The 17,751-nt window shown below is 43.4% G+C and overlaps 1 protein-coding gene across 2 annotated transcripts in view; it reads right to left on the bottom strand.

Annotated features, from left to right (window-relative positions):
- ACO1 (aconitase 1) overlaps positions 1-17,473 on the bottom strand; it is a 75,809-nt gene extending 58,336 nt beyond the window's left edge. The window contains exon 1 of one of the 2 annotated variants that reach the window (XM_053304006.1): positions 17,069-17,473. The gene's annotated coding sequence lies outside the window, so the exon portion shown is untranslated. Of the gene's footprint in view, positions 1-5,772; positions 5,911-17,068 lie in introns of those variants that run through there. The other variant, XM_053304007.1, reaches the window with a different exon arrangement.
- Between the last annotated feature and the right edge of the window lie 278 nt (positions 17,474-17,751).

Below are 17,751 nucleotides of genomic sequence, written 5' to 3'. Positions count from 1 at the left end.
AAGATATACATGATCTAATGAAGAAATAGCCTGGCTATCAAGACAAATAAATATACTTTTCTTTTCTGGCTCAGAAATCTTTTTTAAAAACCACCTAAGTTCATCTATCTGCATCATTTTATTTCATATTTTGGAGTTTTCACAGAATACTAGCTTTGCTGGTCTAAAGTAGAAGTTAAAATTTTTAGTTCAAGTTAACTAGTGGATATGGTCTGAGTACTCAGATTTAAGCCAATTCCGCCCCTTGCATTTTCATCCATCCCTTGCAGCACAACACATACAATTTGCTTGGGTCGTCTCTCCTCTGTACACATTATGATTTTTATTTTCTGTTCCTGTAGGCAATTCTGGCATTGTTGCACTTGCACCTGAGATCAGGGTTCTTCACTGTAAGGCCTGGGGGCCAGTGGCAATCCCCATGTGTTAAATGGGCCTGTGTGATGCTTTGGTCAAAGCTGAATACTCTGCACAGTACCCCTAGCACCATGCAGAGGTGACCATTCTCACTATAAAGTGCTGGGCCTTGCACAGCACCAGGGGGCTTCTTTAAGGGAAACTGATCCCTCTTGAGCCCCTGCACCATCTTGGAAGTTCACCATCTAGAAGCATGGAGTTCCTTCTAGAAACTCTCTTATCTCTCTTAAAGGGCCCTCCCAGCACTGAGAAAAAACACAGTACTGTGCAGAGGTCAGCACAACGGGAAATGGTTTTGACACTGAAGGGCTGGTGTTTTTCTTTCTTTCCCCAAAGTGGCCCCCACTTGAAAAAACAGTGTCTTACATCCTTTTACTCCACACCAGTCATACAATATACATATCTACTTCAATCGCCTTGGGGATCTTTGATGGTGAGAATATACTGCTTCAATGCTGGCAATTTAGTCTAAACTATCTATGTGAGACTTTGACATTTCTAGAATTGTAGGTATGCAAAGAACCAAAGTTGAAGTAATTCGTGGACCAATATAATCCATGCAGCATTCTATTAAAACTGAAGACTAAGGTGCTGTTAATCAGGAAGTTGCACGGGGCAACAGAGAGCAGGTAAGGACCTGCTCTCCTCTTTCTTAAAGCTCTCAGTCCGCACTCCCAAATGGTGCTTGAGCCACAGTTCAAACTGTGGTTTGTACACACCCCTATCAGGTAATCAAAGTTAGCAATAGCAATAGCTATTGAGAGACATTATCTTTAATTGGCACAATTACTTGATATGATTCTCTCTCTTTCTCTCTCTCGGTAAGGTTTCCATTATGGCCAGCATGATGTGCAGCAGTATATGGTCATTTCACACCGCACTGAGTCTGTTGTGGACCCCTAAGGCAACACCAACACTGCACACAATGAGCGGTTAAGCAATCAGCACTACTGCAGTTGCTCCCATTCGTGGCAACAGCGGTAAATGTTGGTGTAAACCACTCAGAGACAGATGTTTGGGGCAGTGTACAAACATAACAAACAAACAAGGAAATGCCAATTGTACAACCCCTTGTTCTCTGCACCATCAGAGCTACCTTACAAGTCTGGAACAGTCCTGATGCAGTGCACAACAAGTGCCATACTGTGAGTCAGCGTGGTGTAGTGGTTAGAGTGCTGGACTAGGACCGGGGAGACCGGAATTCAAATCCCCATTCAGCCATGATACTTGCTGAGTGACTCTGGGCCAGTCGCATCTCTCTCAGCCTAACCTACTTCACAGGGTTGTTGTGAGGAGAAACAAGTATGTAGCACACCACTCTGGGCTCCTTGGAGGAAGAACAGGATATAAAATATAATAAATAAATAAATAAAACTGCTATGCATCATGTCAGCCAATGATTTGAGTTACTCCCCATCCATTCTAGTTGTAATGACATCACATTAGGGAGTCTTCTCAGTGAAGGCTGCAGCCAAGGCAGTCATATCTGGGGATGGGGTGATATCTGGACCGACAAGGAGTGTTGTCTAACATCTGAGGGGAAAAAGTTTGTAATTTTAGTTTGTGTAAAGCAAGGAACAATTGCCTGAGACCCAAGGCTCAAGGGACCTTCCTTAAAAACTGGATCAGAAGAAAACCCTTCAGAAGTAGGGTTGGGAAGAAAGAGTGGCCAAGCTCCGAGGGTTCGCTTGCCGGGGGCTTTTCATATATTTGTGGTTTTCAGCCAAAATGGTTTCGAGACAGGACAGTTTGGAGATGTTGGACCACAAACCATCCTTGAGAAGAGATCTAGGTTCCCAAGACAGATTGCTCTCCTCATCTGATGATTCCAAGGCATGGGAAAGAGCAGAAGGGTGATGAGCTTCCTTCACTCTAGGCAAATCATCCATTTTCAGATCAGGGGAAACATCTCGTTGTAGTGAGATCAGGAAGAGCCATGTGCTCCCTTTCCTATTCCCCTCTCTTTGAGTAAAGTGTGTGCCGTCAAGTCGATTTTGACTCCTGGCACTCACAGAGCCCTTTGGTAGAAAACAGGAGGGGTTTACCATTGCCTCCTCCTATGCAGTATGAGATGATGCCTTTCAGCATCTTCCTATATCACTGCTGCCCTTTATAGTACCAGCAGGGATTCGAAACAGCAACCTTCTGCTTGTTAGTCAAGCATTTCCCCACTGCACCACTTAAGGTGACTCTCTTTGAGTAGGTGTGAACAACTGAACCAGAGAGATCCTGTCTTATTTAAACGCAGGATCTAAGCAGTTTAGTAATCTACCCACAGCAGCGGAAACAAGTGGAAGAGCCCAGAACCCAAGGTCTGTTCCCAGTCTCATTGTAAGTAAAATCCCAGAAAACCAATCACTATGCGACAGGCTTTACTTACTTGAAAACAAGTGCTGTTGAAACAACAATAAAATCACTTCATACAGAGTATAGCTAAGATGCAGCACTAGTATGCCACCTGGTTGAACTTGCAGTTTGTAAAAAAGCATTTATGTTTCTTTCAAAGCCTTAACACCAAGACAGAAACACAAAAGCATCTCTTTGTTATAATACCCTTATGTAACGTTGTTCACCAAAGAAAAAATAAGGCCCAATCAAGCAACTTTCTCTCTCTCTTTACATTTTTCAGAGAAAACATTCATAGTGAGATTAGATATTTGGCAGCAGCAATTAATTCATTTAAGCCAGATCATAGCAGTTCTGAACACTGCCTTAAATCCAGCCTTTTCGAATGAACAGACATAAGGCACAGATTGGACTGGTTTTCAAATGAAAATTATAAGACTGTATATATTACTACAAGAAGTAGTCATCCATATGTAAAGGAAGAGGACGACAAAATTTCAGTTCCTTTTTCGGTTTCCATGCAATTCACAAAAATTACACAAACCTCCTTTGAGTAACTAGCAGCAAGTGCTCAAATCAAGTTGACTGCCATAAACTCCCAAATTCAAGGAGAAGTTTGCAGCCCTGCCAACCTAGCTTCTTTAAACACGAATTGGGATCCCCAAAGGGTGTGGAGAAAACTTTCAGGGGGATCTTGTGTGCTGGGTCTCTGCAAACAAACTACTATTTTAAAATGTAAACAATAAAGATAAACAGCATTATGGAGAGGAGAGCCAGTACGAGGTGATTAATGTGATCTACTTAAGAGTTTGTGGTATAGTTATTAAAGAGAGTTGAATATTTATTTTATCCAGCTTATGTTCTACCCTGATGGAACTATGAAAATTACATAATTATTTTAGAGCTTTTATAAATAGCACAGAATTTATGAATTTCTCCATCTGCTACTAACAGCATTGAGATAGGTGTACATGAATTTATAGCTTTTTACTGTAATTTTTAGAAGCTTTTCAATGTCGTCTTATCAGAATATGGATTTCTAGTGATACTGAATATCTTTGGCATTTTTCTAGACTTTTGGATTCTTTTTTGATTATTTAAGATTCCACTCGCCCACAGAGGCGTAACTAGGGAAAACGGCGCCCAGGGCAAGCACTGAAATTGCACACCCCCCGCCGCGCGCCCCCCCCGGAAATATGGAAATGTGTCACAGCCATAGTCAAATGTGGGTTGTGGGCTGCATCCGTGCAAGTATACTGGGACAGGAAAAAGGAAACATGAGGCTACAAGGCTCTTTAGAAATATATATTTTAAAGAAATGTCTTGCACACCAACAGCCTAAGTTTGCAGTCCTCATGGCCAGAAAATAAATGCTTTTAAACATAGTAATAGGTTTTGTGTCCCAAAATGGAAAAGACAAGACAGGTATTCAGAGGCGTAACTAGGGAAAATGGCGCCTATGGCAAGCACTGAAATTGCGCCACTGTCCAAGCAGGAATGATGGGACTTGTAGTCAGCAATATCTGGAAATCCCCATTAAAAGGAACACTGTACCATCTAGACATGGTTGTTGATCAAAACCTGAAAACATGAGCCATCTCTGTAAAAGACTTAGAACAACAGTCAGGAGTTATGCGAGGATTCCAAGTGTTATTTTCTCTGTCTCATCTCATTCTTTAAAAAACATGACTTTGTCCTAGAGGATCACCTGCCCAAATAGCCACTAGCAAAATAGGGGAAGAAGAAGGTGGTGGGGTGTGTGTGTGTGTCTATAAACCAGTGAATGATTCCTGCCAGCCTTTGTCTTATGATGACTGTTGGCTCATGATGGGGTATATGTGCATTCACCACACTAGTGCTTACTTTGACACCAAGAGGGAGGAGGATACATTAGTTTGCCACACTAGACAGAGGCATTTGCAACAGGAGCAGATAGCCAAGTTCTGCCAGGGCCAAAACCAGCCCCTGCCAGACTAAGAAATCATTGTAATTTGCCCATTCCTGTCACAAGCAGTGTGCTGTTCTTTTATTATTGACTCTAACTCTCAAATATCCCAGTCATGGATGGAAAATTCAGGGTCAATTTACAAGAGACACATTTTCTACATGGAAGTTTCTTCTGTTCAGGTGCTGTGCAGAAACCCATGTGTAGTGATCAATACATATGTAACTATTCCGCCAGGGGTATAGCAAGGTTGGAATGGGTCCAGAGACAGGATTTCAAAATGGGCCCCCAGACCCTCAAAGTCCAGGGCCTCCACACATCCCAGGCCCCCAAGGATTTAAGTCTGATATTTCAAAATAAGTATGCTGCCTGGAAATACATTTCACTGAATACATACATGCACACTTCACAGTATATAGTGATATACGTTGAGTACTATATATTTGTGCTACTTTTAATGCCTAGAACACACTAGCAACGCTAATGATTAAAATGGACCCCTTGCTGCAGATTAGCAAATGATACTTTCAACCATGCAGGGTGAGCCTATGTTTGTTTTCTCAGAATTCTGAACAAATTCAGTCAAGTTTGATTCCAGGAATCTTTTCACATCAGGCTTTTAAAGCTCTTTAACACACATCTCCTCTGGAATAGAGGTGCTGCATTCACATGTTGGCCAGATTTACCCTGAAGTCCCTGCAAGTTATTGGGGAGCAGTTCACACACAAGAAAAATAAAATAAAATCACAACACATGCTTCACAGTTCTCACTCAGACCTTCTGGATTGCAAAACAACTTGAACATAAGTGCATTTATGAATGAATGAATGAATGAAAATAAAATATATATACTTGTTCCAGAAGTGTTTGTAATTTTCTGACATGAAACAAGCCACTTATAGGCCTTTTTAGATAGTTTTTGTTTTTAAAGCCAGCACATTTTCCAGTCTGTTTTAAATTAAATATTCAGAGACTTCTCAGTCTCGCCCCACCCCCCCATATCAAAGCCCTATGACAAGCAGATCCCTATATATGGGGGTAATCACAAAAAGGAATTCACAGCCTACCTAGCAATAGCTGTTCTGGATGGTCTGGTCTGGGCAGAGGGTCTGCTGCCTGCTTCCTTCCTTCCTTCCTTCCTTGCTTGGGGCCTAATCGAGTTCAGGCTTCAGGGAGGCCTACTCAGAGGCCTCTCTGGAAGCCCCGCCCACCCGCCGATCAGCTGAGAGGCGGGGAGAGAAGAGCCCCTCTGCAGTTTGCAGGCCCAGCCGTGGATCCTAGGCCTCCCAGAAGGTAAGCAGGATGGCAAGTGGCTGAGGGGCCCTGGGGCTGGGCAGGTGGGCAATGGGGTGGGGGTGGCAGGGACTGGTATGGCACCCCCACCTCAATGGCGCCTGGGGCACATGCCCCCCCTCCCCCCCCAGTTACGCCTATGCTCGCCCACCAGCTTAATGAACAACAGAATTAAAGGAACTTGTGCTCATTGCATAAATCATTCATTATCCTGTATGGAACTTTTTTTATTTACTGTTCAGAGAAGCTGGGATGAAAAAGATTAGAAGATTTATGACTTTTTAAAATCTTTCTTCTTATTTAGAAAATTATTATTTAGTACTGAAAAACACTGTAAAATTTTTAAAATTTACTCTTTTTTCATTAGATTCAGGATTTTGGAAATTTCTGAATAGCTTTTAGATCCCTCTCCCCTTCTCTTTTTTTCCTTTTCTCTCCATTCACACAGGACTTAAATCAGATGAAGGATGACTTGGTAGTGGGGAAATTTAAATTCTCTCTAAAGATTATTGTTTAATGTTTGGGATGGGTATTTTTACTGCAGAACACAGCGGATGTTTGAATTACTTATATTACCTATATAGCAGGGTTGGTTCTCCTCTCTTTATCCAGCTGGTTCCCTGGGAGGTTCAAAATTCCATATGGATGCCTAGATTTAGATTTGGTGTGGCTAGTTAATTAAATCTCTCTCTCTCTCTCTCTCTCTCTCTATATATATATATACTTATACTACTTTTGTAGCTTCTTATAAATGGGTTTTTGTTTTTGTTTTTAAATGATGGATAAGATCTTGTTTGTAAACATGTATGTTTGCTGGAATCTCAGAGATGTAAAATTTTCTGTTTTTACTTATAATACTAATAAAAGCATTTAAAAATCTTAAAAAAAAAAAAAAGATAAACAGCAACTGTGTGTCCTCCCCCTTCCCCCCATGCAATGACATACTGAGACACCAAAGGCAAGTGTTTGAGGAAAGCACTGCTCAGTGCCTGCCATACAGACCAAAGCCTAAAGCAGCTAGGCAAGGAAATGGGAGTGATAGACACGAGGGAAAGGTCTTCAATATCTATCCATTCTAATCTATGGATACTTTTGCACAGCAGTGGATGCCACAAACCCACTAGATAGTTGGTGCACTGCTGGATATGTGTCTGTCCTAGAAGATAAAGTGCAGAAACTCCTCCCTCCTCAAACACAAATGCAAATATTTTGAGAAACATTGTGCTTAGTGGGTCACATGCAAAGAACGGGAGTGAATTCCAAAGTCTCTATAACAACATGGTCATAAAATGACTGGATTAGCAAAAAGGAACGAGAAATACCAACAATTACCCCCATGCATCTACATAGGCACGAAAATAAAGCAGCAGAAAGGCTAAGGATAGATTAAGTTAACTGACTTAATTCTTCCCAGACTCACAATTTTCCTTTCCTTATGTGCTATGGACAGAACTGCATGAAAGTGATGTAGCACACAGGAGGCCATAAGAGAATTCCCTTTTGTAAATCCAGTTAAGAAAACATCTTGAAACTCCTGGCTCCAGAAAGATCACGCCCCCCCCATTCTTCTTTATGCAAGATAATCTGGTTTCTCAAGGCTTATTCAGAATGTGCCCAGTACAAAGATGAAGAAAGAGATACGAAGTCACCCTCCTTAACCTTTGATTTAGACTAAGCTCAAGTTAGAGCAAGAATTGTGGGATGCAGCAGTGTCAGGACCAAGCTGGATCTTGCCAGTTCTCTCTCTTTAATGAACCCTCCCCCTTTTAGGCCCACACCTGAAAGCACATTTCTAATAAATGATTTCTCTTCCAGTGGGGTCACGTGATCAGAAGCAATACTAGGCCTATGATGGCAAAGTGCAGGCAGGGGAAAGAGTTCAGCTCTCCCTTCCCAGGTCCCACCTACCCACATTGTACATTAAAGTGCCCTCACTCCCCCATCCTATAGGGATCTGGCAATGGGCCCCAATTCTGCACATGGATATCCTACATCATGTCGACCCCCAAATATACATAGCTGAGGGAAAGACAGCAAAGTGCCAATATTAGGAACAAGCCTGAGGTCTGAAGACTATATAGCGTCGTGCTTCTGTGACTCCCTATCAAACCTCCGCAGAGGAGTTCTGAGAAGGGCGAGGCTAGTTTGTTTCCTAGTGTGAGGCGGGTAGTATGAAAGAGTCTCCATTGCCCTTATCAGCACAGTCATTTCACTGTCGTCTCCATTCACAGGTTCTGCAAGCTTCTGTAGTGCTTCAAAAACCTGCAAAATCTGTTTAGACAGGGTTGACAGAAGGAGTGCGTATCAACACCATGGGAAACCATGTCTGTACAGTATAGCACCTCCAGCTCTCTAAAGAGCTGTCTCTAACCATAGACAGAAAGTTGGTAAAGATGCCTGGAACCTTATGCATAGCAGAAATAAAAAGCAGTGAACCAAAAAGCTAATGTTTTCATGCCAGCAAGTCCATATGGAAATGGTTGTATACCAATTGTATTCTCTGACAACAGCCTCTGAACACTACCAACCAACAACTAAAAGAGCTGCATTGTTCCATATTGGTTTTAATCTCCATGAAGGAGCACTACCCACTCTTTCCTTCTGGGAAAGATATAGAAATATGTATTTTACAGATTGCTACTCGACCATGTTTAGGATCAGGGAAGGCTTCAAAAAAGGCAGCTATGTGCAGTGTTGGTGTGCAGAGGGGCACTTCCTATAAATATGTAAGCTAGCTTCCATAGCCTCCATCACATCCTCTTTAAGAACAGCCCTTCTGGATCAGGCCCAAGGCCCATCCAGCCCAGCACCCTATTTCACACACTGGCCCACCAGATGCCTCTCATGGTGGGTACATGGACCCTGGAAATGGAGGATGCAATCCTGAACTTGCTTGCATGAAAACAACAGGATTTCCCTCCCAAAGTGTGGTGGCACACTTTTTTTTTCCCTGAATGAAATTTGGAAGCACACTTCACTCTTACACCAGGAAAGATGTTGAGTGTTAAAGCACTTTGAATTACCCACCCTCAGATCAATTTACCTCCCCTCACCTGTCCTTAAATACTTGTTCCAAAAGTCAGACAGAGTTCCTTGGGGCAGCATCTCCAGCAAGAGGGGGATTTTGCTGCATGTCCTGAAAAGTCAATGACTGCATATCACATCCAGTAAAGAGACATGACAGATTTGCCCCCTTTCAAGTTTATTGAAAGAAGGTACAGTCCATGCAGAAGAGTAGCTAGCAGTCTCCTTCATGGCAGTGTTCCCTCTAACAGGGATCCCCAGGTGTTGTTTACAACTCCCATAACCCCCAAGCAAAAGCCATTGCAGTTGGGAATTCTGGGAGTTGTAGTCAACAACATCCGGGAATCCCTGTTAGAGGGAAGACTGGTGGGTATACAGAACTCAGTCAGGTCTTTCATTTATGTCCTAGCACACCACTTGGGGAATAATTGGGGTAGATGTTAGCTTGCCTGCCTGCCTGCCTGCCACATGGGGACTTTGATCCAAGTACCTCGTTAAAGTAATCTTCCATTACTCATTCTATTCTGAGGGTCATTCCACTCTATAGAGGTCATTTTGTAACAACAGTGCCACGGCATCATCTTGGAACTGCATCAGATAGAGCAACACAACCCTTAAAATCCTGTTGCAAAAGTGTGTTGATGCACTCTACAAATACTGCAGGTGCTTCCTGGACAATAAGGCAATCACTTCTCACAAATGTCCAGGGTAACAAGCTGTTGGCCATAGCACATATCTTCTATACTGGACATGATGAACCTATAAATTATGTGATCTCCACGATGAGTGCAACATATCAACTGTTCTGTTCTGTGAGCCTAGCATTGTCAGCATGACTCTGAAGCCAAAGTGAACTGGGATATAATTCATCTCTTGGCATGGTCTAAATGACCCACCTCTTAGTTTCAGTTTCTCCTTTCATTTGTTGGTTATCATCATTCAGTAATGACTCTCTCTCTCATATTTATATATAATTTTAAGGTTGGATCTTAACCTGGCGCCATGCAAAGGGAAGCTGCTTCTGTTCAGAGTTGTGCTTATGGAAGGAGGCCTTCTGTGAGCAGAGCACCAGGGTAGGATCTAACTTACTGTTTCCCAAAACTGGACTGTGTCTATACAAGGATCCTGGGTAAGGAAAGAGAGTAGAGGAGCTCTCCTAACATTGGTACTGTATTGCCAGGACTGACTTCCAAAAAGGGCAGCTATGTCCATCTGTTGGAATAAAAATAAGTTGTTCTAGTAAGAACTAATCTGCCTACTTTCCTTTCACTATCTCTACAACTGGACTAAATTTGGTCCAAATCAGTTAGGCAGTTCACACGTGAACCCACTTGTGCCTTAAATGTTCATGTGTCCACCATATTGAATTGGGGTGGATGGCATCATCACAAACTATACATTTGAAGTGTTCCTACAACTGTACCGAATTTAGTTCAAATTGGACTAAAGAACCCACTTGCACCTCAAATGTTCACATGTCCGCCATCTTGAATCAGATGGATGACTTCACTAAAAACTATGGCCTTGAGGTGTCCCCATGTGTTCCTACACCTGTAGAAAATTTGGTTCAAATCAGTTAGGCCCAAATCAGTTAGACAAGTCAGTCCAATTGTGCCTCAAATGTTCACATATCTGCCATATTGAATTGGAGTGAATGACATCATCACAAACAATGCCGTTGAGGCATCCCTATGTGTCCCTACATCTGTAGCAAATTTGGTTCAAATTGGTTAGGTGGTTCACAGGTTAGCTCACGTGTGCCTCAAATGTTTGTGTGTCTTGAACTGGGATGGATGACATCATCACAAACTACGCCACTGAGGTGTCCCTATGTGTACCTACAACTGTAGCCGATTTGGTTCATATTGGTCCTGGCATTGTGAAGTGGATGGGGACACACACACACACACACACACACACACACACACACACACACACACACAATGCTGGGTGATCTCATAAGCCTACTGGAAGGTAGGCTAACAAGGCGTCTTTGGCATGTTCATGGGTCACAAAACTAATTATTTAAGAATATTTACATACCATTTTTCAACAAAACTGAAAGCATTTTACATAGCAAGAGAAATGAAAAAGTGGGTTTTCTGTCCTAAAAGAGTTCACAACCTAAAAAAGAGCATAAAGGAACACCAGCAGAGATGCCATGCTGGGACGATGATGATTAGTTATATACTCCCTTTCAACCAAAATAAAAAATAAAAAAATTAAAATGTTTACATAGAAACAATGGGAAGAAAAATGAGAAAATGTTTCTCTGTCTTGAACAAGTACAGTTCCTCTCCCTTTGCGAAATATGAGAGAGAGAGCCACCACTCTGAAAGGTGCTTCTTTGCACAATTAGCAGGGCAGGGCTTAAGCACAACTAGGGAAGTGCCTGAACCATGGATCAAAGTCTGGTTCAAGCATTTTGTAGGAAACAGGATTGAGAACTTTAAGGAAAAGGAGAACAGGTGCTTACCTTCCAGCTTCCTGCTGGGGCAGCATGCATCCCCAAAAGCCACACACGCTGTCAACATGCACATGGTATCTGAGCATGCGCAGGTGCCATTTACATGCTCAGCATAGTGTTGTGGATGCCATGTGTGTGCTAACAGCAGATGTGGCTTTTGGGGATGTCTGCCGCCTCAGCAGGAAGCTGGAAGGGGCGACGGAGAGCAGTAAGCACCGACTCTCCTTTTCCACAAAGTTCCCAATTCTGTTTCCTATGAAGTGCTTGAACTGCGCTTTGGGCACATCCCTAAGCACAACTAACACAGATCTGTCAATGTTTAAGTTGCCCCAGTACTCCTAGTTTTTGCCAGAACTGAGTGTCCTCCACCTAAAGAAATAAAATCAAAATTCTACACCAAATTCTGAATTCTGCAAGATGTATACATGACACCAGCTTGCTTAATCAGCATAATATAAATCATTGTGCTTGATAGCAATGGAGACCAGAGAGAACCAAAGCTCTACCCCACCCCTAACATCCAGACATTTTATTCAGTCACCTCTCTGGCTTCTGAGATCTTACTGCCCCACTTTCCACACCTTTTCAAGCCTATCTTTCAAGTTACAAGGGTTAGAAACTAAGGCTTCCACCTGCTTAAAGAAAATCTTAGGTGATTGATTAATTTAACTCATGCAATTAAATCTAAAATGAAACATATGGTTGACACTAGAAACAGCCGCTGGAGGGATGCTGTGCTGGGGTTGGATAGGGCTAGTTGCTCTTCCCCTGCTAAATAGAAGAGAACCACCACTTTAAAAGGCGTCTCTTTGGTCAGTTAGAAGGGGTTTCTCAGTTAGTACAGTATTCTCTCACACACTCAGAGGACGACAGAGTACCATTTCAAAGATTGAGCATGCCACCTACAGTTTTTGCAAGTACTGCAATTAATCATCATTTAAGTACACACAAACCCCGAGGGCACCTTTTTAGTCAAGGAACTTACTGAATGACTGGACACGGCAGCTCTATTAGGAACTTTAAAAGAAAAATTAACTTTCTGAGAATCAAGGCTTTAACTTCTTCATTCAATGCCCCATTCTATACTGATATGGAACACAATACACCAAGTATTGATAATTGCTTATATGGTTAGTCAGACCTGAACATTCTAATTACAACTCCCATAATCCCCAGCCACAATAAACTGTAGCTGGAAGTGATGGGAGTTGTAGCTCAGCAACATCTGGAGTACCACAGGTTCAAAACCCTTGGTCTATAGGAGGCCCTTGGGTTTAAGGGGATGGGGAACCCATATGATTGTCCCTTCTTTGTTACAGCAATACCTTTAAATAAAATCCTTTACTTTTTGACATGTGTGCTCTCTCTCTCTCTCTGCTTTTTTACTTTTCTTTCCCATATTTCTGTTCCTCTTCCTTTCCCCCATATGATCTCCAGACCTAACCTATGCTCCAATTCCCTATCCCCATTTAAGTTCCAATTAATGTAGTACCTCAAGAGTACTGCAATACAGATTAAGAACAAATGGCAAAAACACAGTTGCAATTATTTATAACAGTGGAAAGGGAGAAAAGAAATTGATCTCGGACTTTTTCCATCAAACTATCCCATGGTTTGCTAGATATTGCTTCACTGCCTGCTTGGAACTCTGAACTCTCTATAACATACTAAGACATACAATTATTAGAAACATTAGCTGAGTATCATGGAACACAGAGCTACCAAATGATGGAATAACTTACTTTGGGGACAGATATCTCTGATATACACAATCATAATTTACATGTATCTTACACCGACAAACGGGAAAACATCCGTGTCGGATTTTAAAAGTAGATCCTGAAATCTACAGTTCATTTTTCAGGCAAATCACAGTTACAGCTCTTCAAAACAACCCAGCAGCTTAAAACTTAACTAAGCAGCTGCAATATACCAGGTGGTTAGACTAACAGCACCATAAAAGCCCAGTGGAAACAGTTGGCAAAAAATGGAAAATAGAAGGAAAAGCTTCAAAGCCTGATCCTAGATTCCTTTCAAATATGAGCCGTGAGTGTGTTCATTCACCTATGGCAGGTTTAGCTCCAAGCTCAGTGATATCCCCAGGTACATATCTTTTTTTTATTTTTCATATCAAATTAGTTGGTTAATCTAAAAGTTAAATCTAAATAGGTAAAACACTGTACTTGGAAACATCATCGTGGTGCTTCCACTAGAACAGTGGATAGCCTGGCCCTGGCCCACAAAAGCAGGGATCCCTGTACACACAGGGATCTGTACACACATTCCCACCCTTCTCCAGGTCCCTGGAACACACAGTTCCACCCCACATAATTACTAACCTGCCCCTAATTTCAGTAACTTCATACTACTCCTGACCCCCTGAGGGGGGTGGGATTGGGTGGCACTGTTTTTACCTACCTCTCTGGTAGATTCCAGATGGTGTCGCTTGGAGACTGTTGCTCTGCAAAGCAAGAACTGAAGTATGGTGTTTCACAAGGCTCCATACTGTCTCTAATGCTCTAAAACATCTACATGAAACTGCATGGAGAGATCATCAGGAGGTTTGGTGCTGGATGTTATCACTATGCTGATGACACCCAGATTTACTTCTCCATGTCGACCTCATCAGGAAATGGCAGACCTTTCCTAAAAGCCTGATCAGAGGTAGTAATGGGCTGGATGAGGGATAACAAACTGAGGTTGAATCCAAACAAGATGGAAGTACTGACTGTGGGGGGTCGGGACCCAGGAGATGGTTTAGATCTGCCTGTTATGGATGGGGTTACACTCCCACTGAAAGATGAGGTACATAGTTTGAGAGTGCTCCTGGACCCAAAGCTCTCCCTGGTTTCTCAGGTTGAGGCAGTGGCCAGGAGTGTTTTTTATCAGCTTCAGCTGATTTGTCAGCTACATCCATTTCTAGAGTTGAATGACCTTAAAACAGTGGTACATATGCTGGTAACCTCCAGTCTTGACTACTGTAATGTTCTCTTCGTGGGGCTGCCTTTGTAAGTAGTCCAGAAACTACAATTGGTACAGAATGCGACAGTGAAATTGGTCTCTGGGATGACACAAAGGGGCCATATAACACCAGTTTTCAAAGAACTGCACCACTGTTTCCTCTAAGGCATGCACATGTGCGCATGCTCGCACACATTTTTTGATGTCCACTCAGTTAATTTGAGCTCAGGTTGAATCAGGAAGGCCCCACTCTGAATGCATGTGCGTGCACACTGCCTTGATACTGCCACTCAGAACAACTCATTCCGCACACAGATGAAAAAAATTAGAGAGATCACTGAACTGCACTGGTTGCCGCTATGTTTCTGGGTGATATACAAAGTGCTGGTTATTACCTATAAAGTCCTTAATGGCTTGGGTCCAGGCTATTTAAGAGAGTGCCTCCTTTGTCATGAACCCTCCTGCCTTTTACGATCTTATGGAGAGATCCGGTTATGGATGCCACCTGCTCGTCTGGTGGCAACTCAGGACTGGGCTTTCTCTGGGGCTGCCCCAGGGCTTTGGAATATGCTCCCTGCTGAAATAAGAGGATCTCCTTCTCTGTTTGTTTTCAGGAAGACCCTCAAGACTCTCCTGTTCTCGCAAACTTTTAATTAGAACTTTAATAATTTTAATAATTTGTTTTATATTGTTTTACTGTGTTTTATGTGGTTTTTAATATTAAAACTTGTACACTGTCTAGAGATTTATATATCAGGCAGTATAAAAATATAATAAACAAATAGACAAACAAACAATACTTCCCTCACCCCCCAACTAGAGGCAGTGTTATTTAATGAAATCTATATTTGTCCCAAGCAGCTCTGTTTCTGGTCTAAGTGTGCTACTTGTAAAAAGAAGCCCATTTACCCTTCTCCTCCACAATTAAATCTGTTAATTTTGTCAAGTGTCCACTATCTGGCTCCCAGTTTTTTGGGCTGGCTTCTAGATCCAAAGAAAATTGGTCAGGGCCTGCCTGAAGCGCTAAAGAACATGGTTCTATTTACTTGTGTCACAATTGTTGAAATTGTGACTTCAACCATTTGTGTATACAGTACGTACTCAAGGACAGCTCAGGGTAGAATCAGATCAGTAAACTTGCAATTTCAACTCCCACATCCTAGGCTCCAAGGTAATGGGAGGTAGAGACCCCCATCAAGCCTCTCTTGGTAAAGAAAACAAATTTGGCTGTGCTGCAGCAATGTAAAATATCTCAGGGAAAGCCTGATCTTTCTAACAGCTCATTGAGAGGCACTGGGAAGTCAGCTCATATGATTGGCCTTCCCACAAAGAGGCCTACCTGTGGTTCCCCCCAACCTCCCCTTCTTAGCATGTTAGGAGAAAATCCACAGGAGTTTAAAAACTTAAGGCTCAGCAAGATGAAACCTGTATGGCTTTTACTTTGATCCAAGCCAAGGCCCACACAAGAGGACTTCCAAAACTGCCTCTTTGTAGCTTTAAGGAGGGGAGAAGTCTCAGTTTTCTTATGAAAGCACACACTGAACTTTGCTTCTTTTATTTGTCAGCAGAAGTAGGGGAGAGGACAAAACGAAGAGAGGAAATCTGAACTGACACTCTCTGACTAAGTAGCAAACTTTATGCTGACGCTTTTCAAGATCTAATTTTAAAAAGAAAAAGAAATTAAAGGGAAATCTCCAGCAAGTCTGCAATCTTAGCCAGAGGTCAAAGTCCTATTTGACAGATCTGAATAAGTAAGGCTACTTACTTAGAAGTAAATCATACCAAAATCAGCGGGATTTACCTCCCACTAACATGGTTAAGAGCAGGCTCAAAGTTCCAAGCAGACAGATCCTAACCACTTCTTCACACAAAAACCTCATAGTTGAGGGGAGGGGATCCTTTCCCAAAGCCCCTTGCTCCACCAAGTTTAAAATAATTACCTTAATGTCATATAAAATTTTTGAGCTGTACCCCAGGATATACTCTTACAGTGGGGCTGAAGGAGAGAGAAGTTTTCACAGTAAGTGACCACACTACAGTCAATAGGACGACCCTGAGCACAGCCCCACGAAAAGGAATAAACTGTGGAGGGAGAGTTGGCTATGTCGTTTAAGGCTTCTTTCTTAAGCATATTTAACAGGGACTAAGTGCCAATGAACTTCGGTGAGACTTACTTCGTATAGATTTAACATGCCTAGTACCGCGGGCACAATCCGAAGCCCGCATAACTGGGGAGTGACAGCCGGTGCTACCTAGGCTTACTCCGAATTCATGCCCACTGAAGATCTTCGGGTCTTGGTAATGATCTAGAATCTGAGCAAGAAGTCCCATTTTGTCAGTGAGATTTACTCTCACATAAATGGGCACTCAATGGCAGCCACCGCCTTGTGCTCCTCCGGAGCAAGCGCCGCTCAGCCAAGGCAGCGAAAGGCCGGGGTGCTCAGGGGAAGCAGAGAAGGGTGGGTTTTCGAGGCTTCAGGGGCCGACAGCGTTGGGGGTGGATGACGCGACGAGGCCAAGGAGGGAGCCCCTGTCCTAGCTGGGCTGGCCTCCCGCCTTTGCCCGGGTGGCAAGACATCTACCCGGCAGAGAGATCGCTTCACCCCGTTGACACTCACCTGGAAGGAGACGAAAGCGGAGACGGCGGGTGGGGGGCGCGTGTGCAGCTGCTGCGGCGGGGGAGACCTAACCGACCGTGGCCGCCGCCAGCCAGCCAGCCCGCCCTGCTCCGCCCCGTAGCCCTGCTCCACCTCCCAGCTCTCCTTCTCCTCCTCCTCCTCCTCTTGGGTCAAGGAGGCGGAGGAGAGGGAGCTAGAAAGGCAGGCGGCGCTCCAGGAAAGGCAGAAGGGGCCCAGCCGCGTAGCCCGCTTGAGGCAGGCAGGCTGCCCGTTCTGGCGGAAGCCTTTTCTGGAGATTGCCCCCGCCCCAATATATCGCGCAAGGTCCGATGTTCAGGGCTGCTGCAGGTTCAATAGGCACCTCTTTCGGTGACAATTAATGGCGAGCGATGCCGATCCCTGCCAACTCGGCAGGCTGGCACTGCCGCGCGAACCTGGGCCATACGCGGAGGGTCCTTTCCCTGCACGCGCTCCCGCGAACGCGACTCCTGTGTCTCTGTCGGATGTCCCTTAGCCTGCCATAATGATGCATATATTCGTGAAGGGCTTATTCCTCTATATCCTCTCAATACGTTCATGATTCTACCTCTATTTTTAATTTATTCCTGTAATGTGTGTGTGTATGTGTGAGAGAGAGAAGCAACTTAGTAATAAGCTTGTCAAAAACGTTTTGCGCGCGCTCT

Source organism: Hemicordylus capensis, chromosome 2 (genome assembly GCF_027244095.1).
Source record: "Hemicordylus capensis ecotype Gifberg chromosome 2, rHemCap1.1.pri, whole genome shotgun sequence".
In the NCBI taxonomy this organism is placed as follows: domain Eukaryota; kingdom Metazoa; phylum Chordata; class Lepidosauria; order Squamata; family Cordylidae; genus Hemicordylus; species Hemicordylus capensis.
The sequence above is the reverse complement of the archived record's forward strand: the minus strand, read 5'-3'. Positions and strand labels throughout refer to the sequence as shown.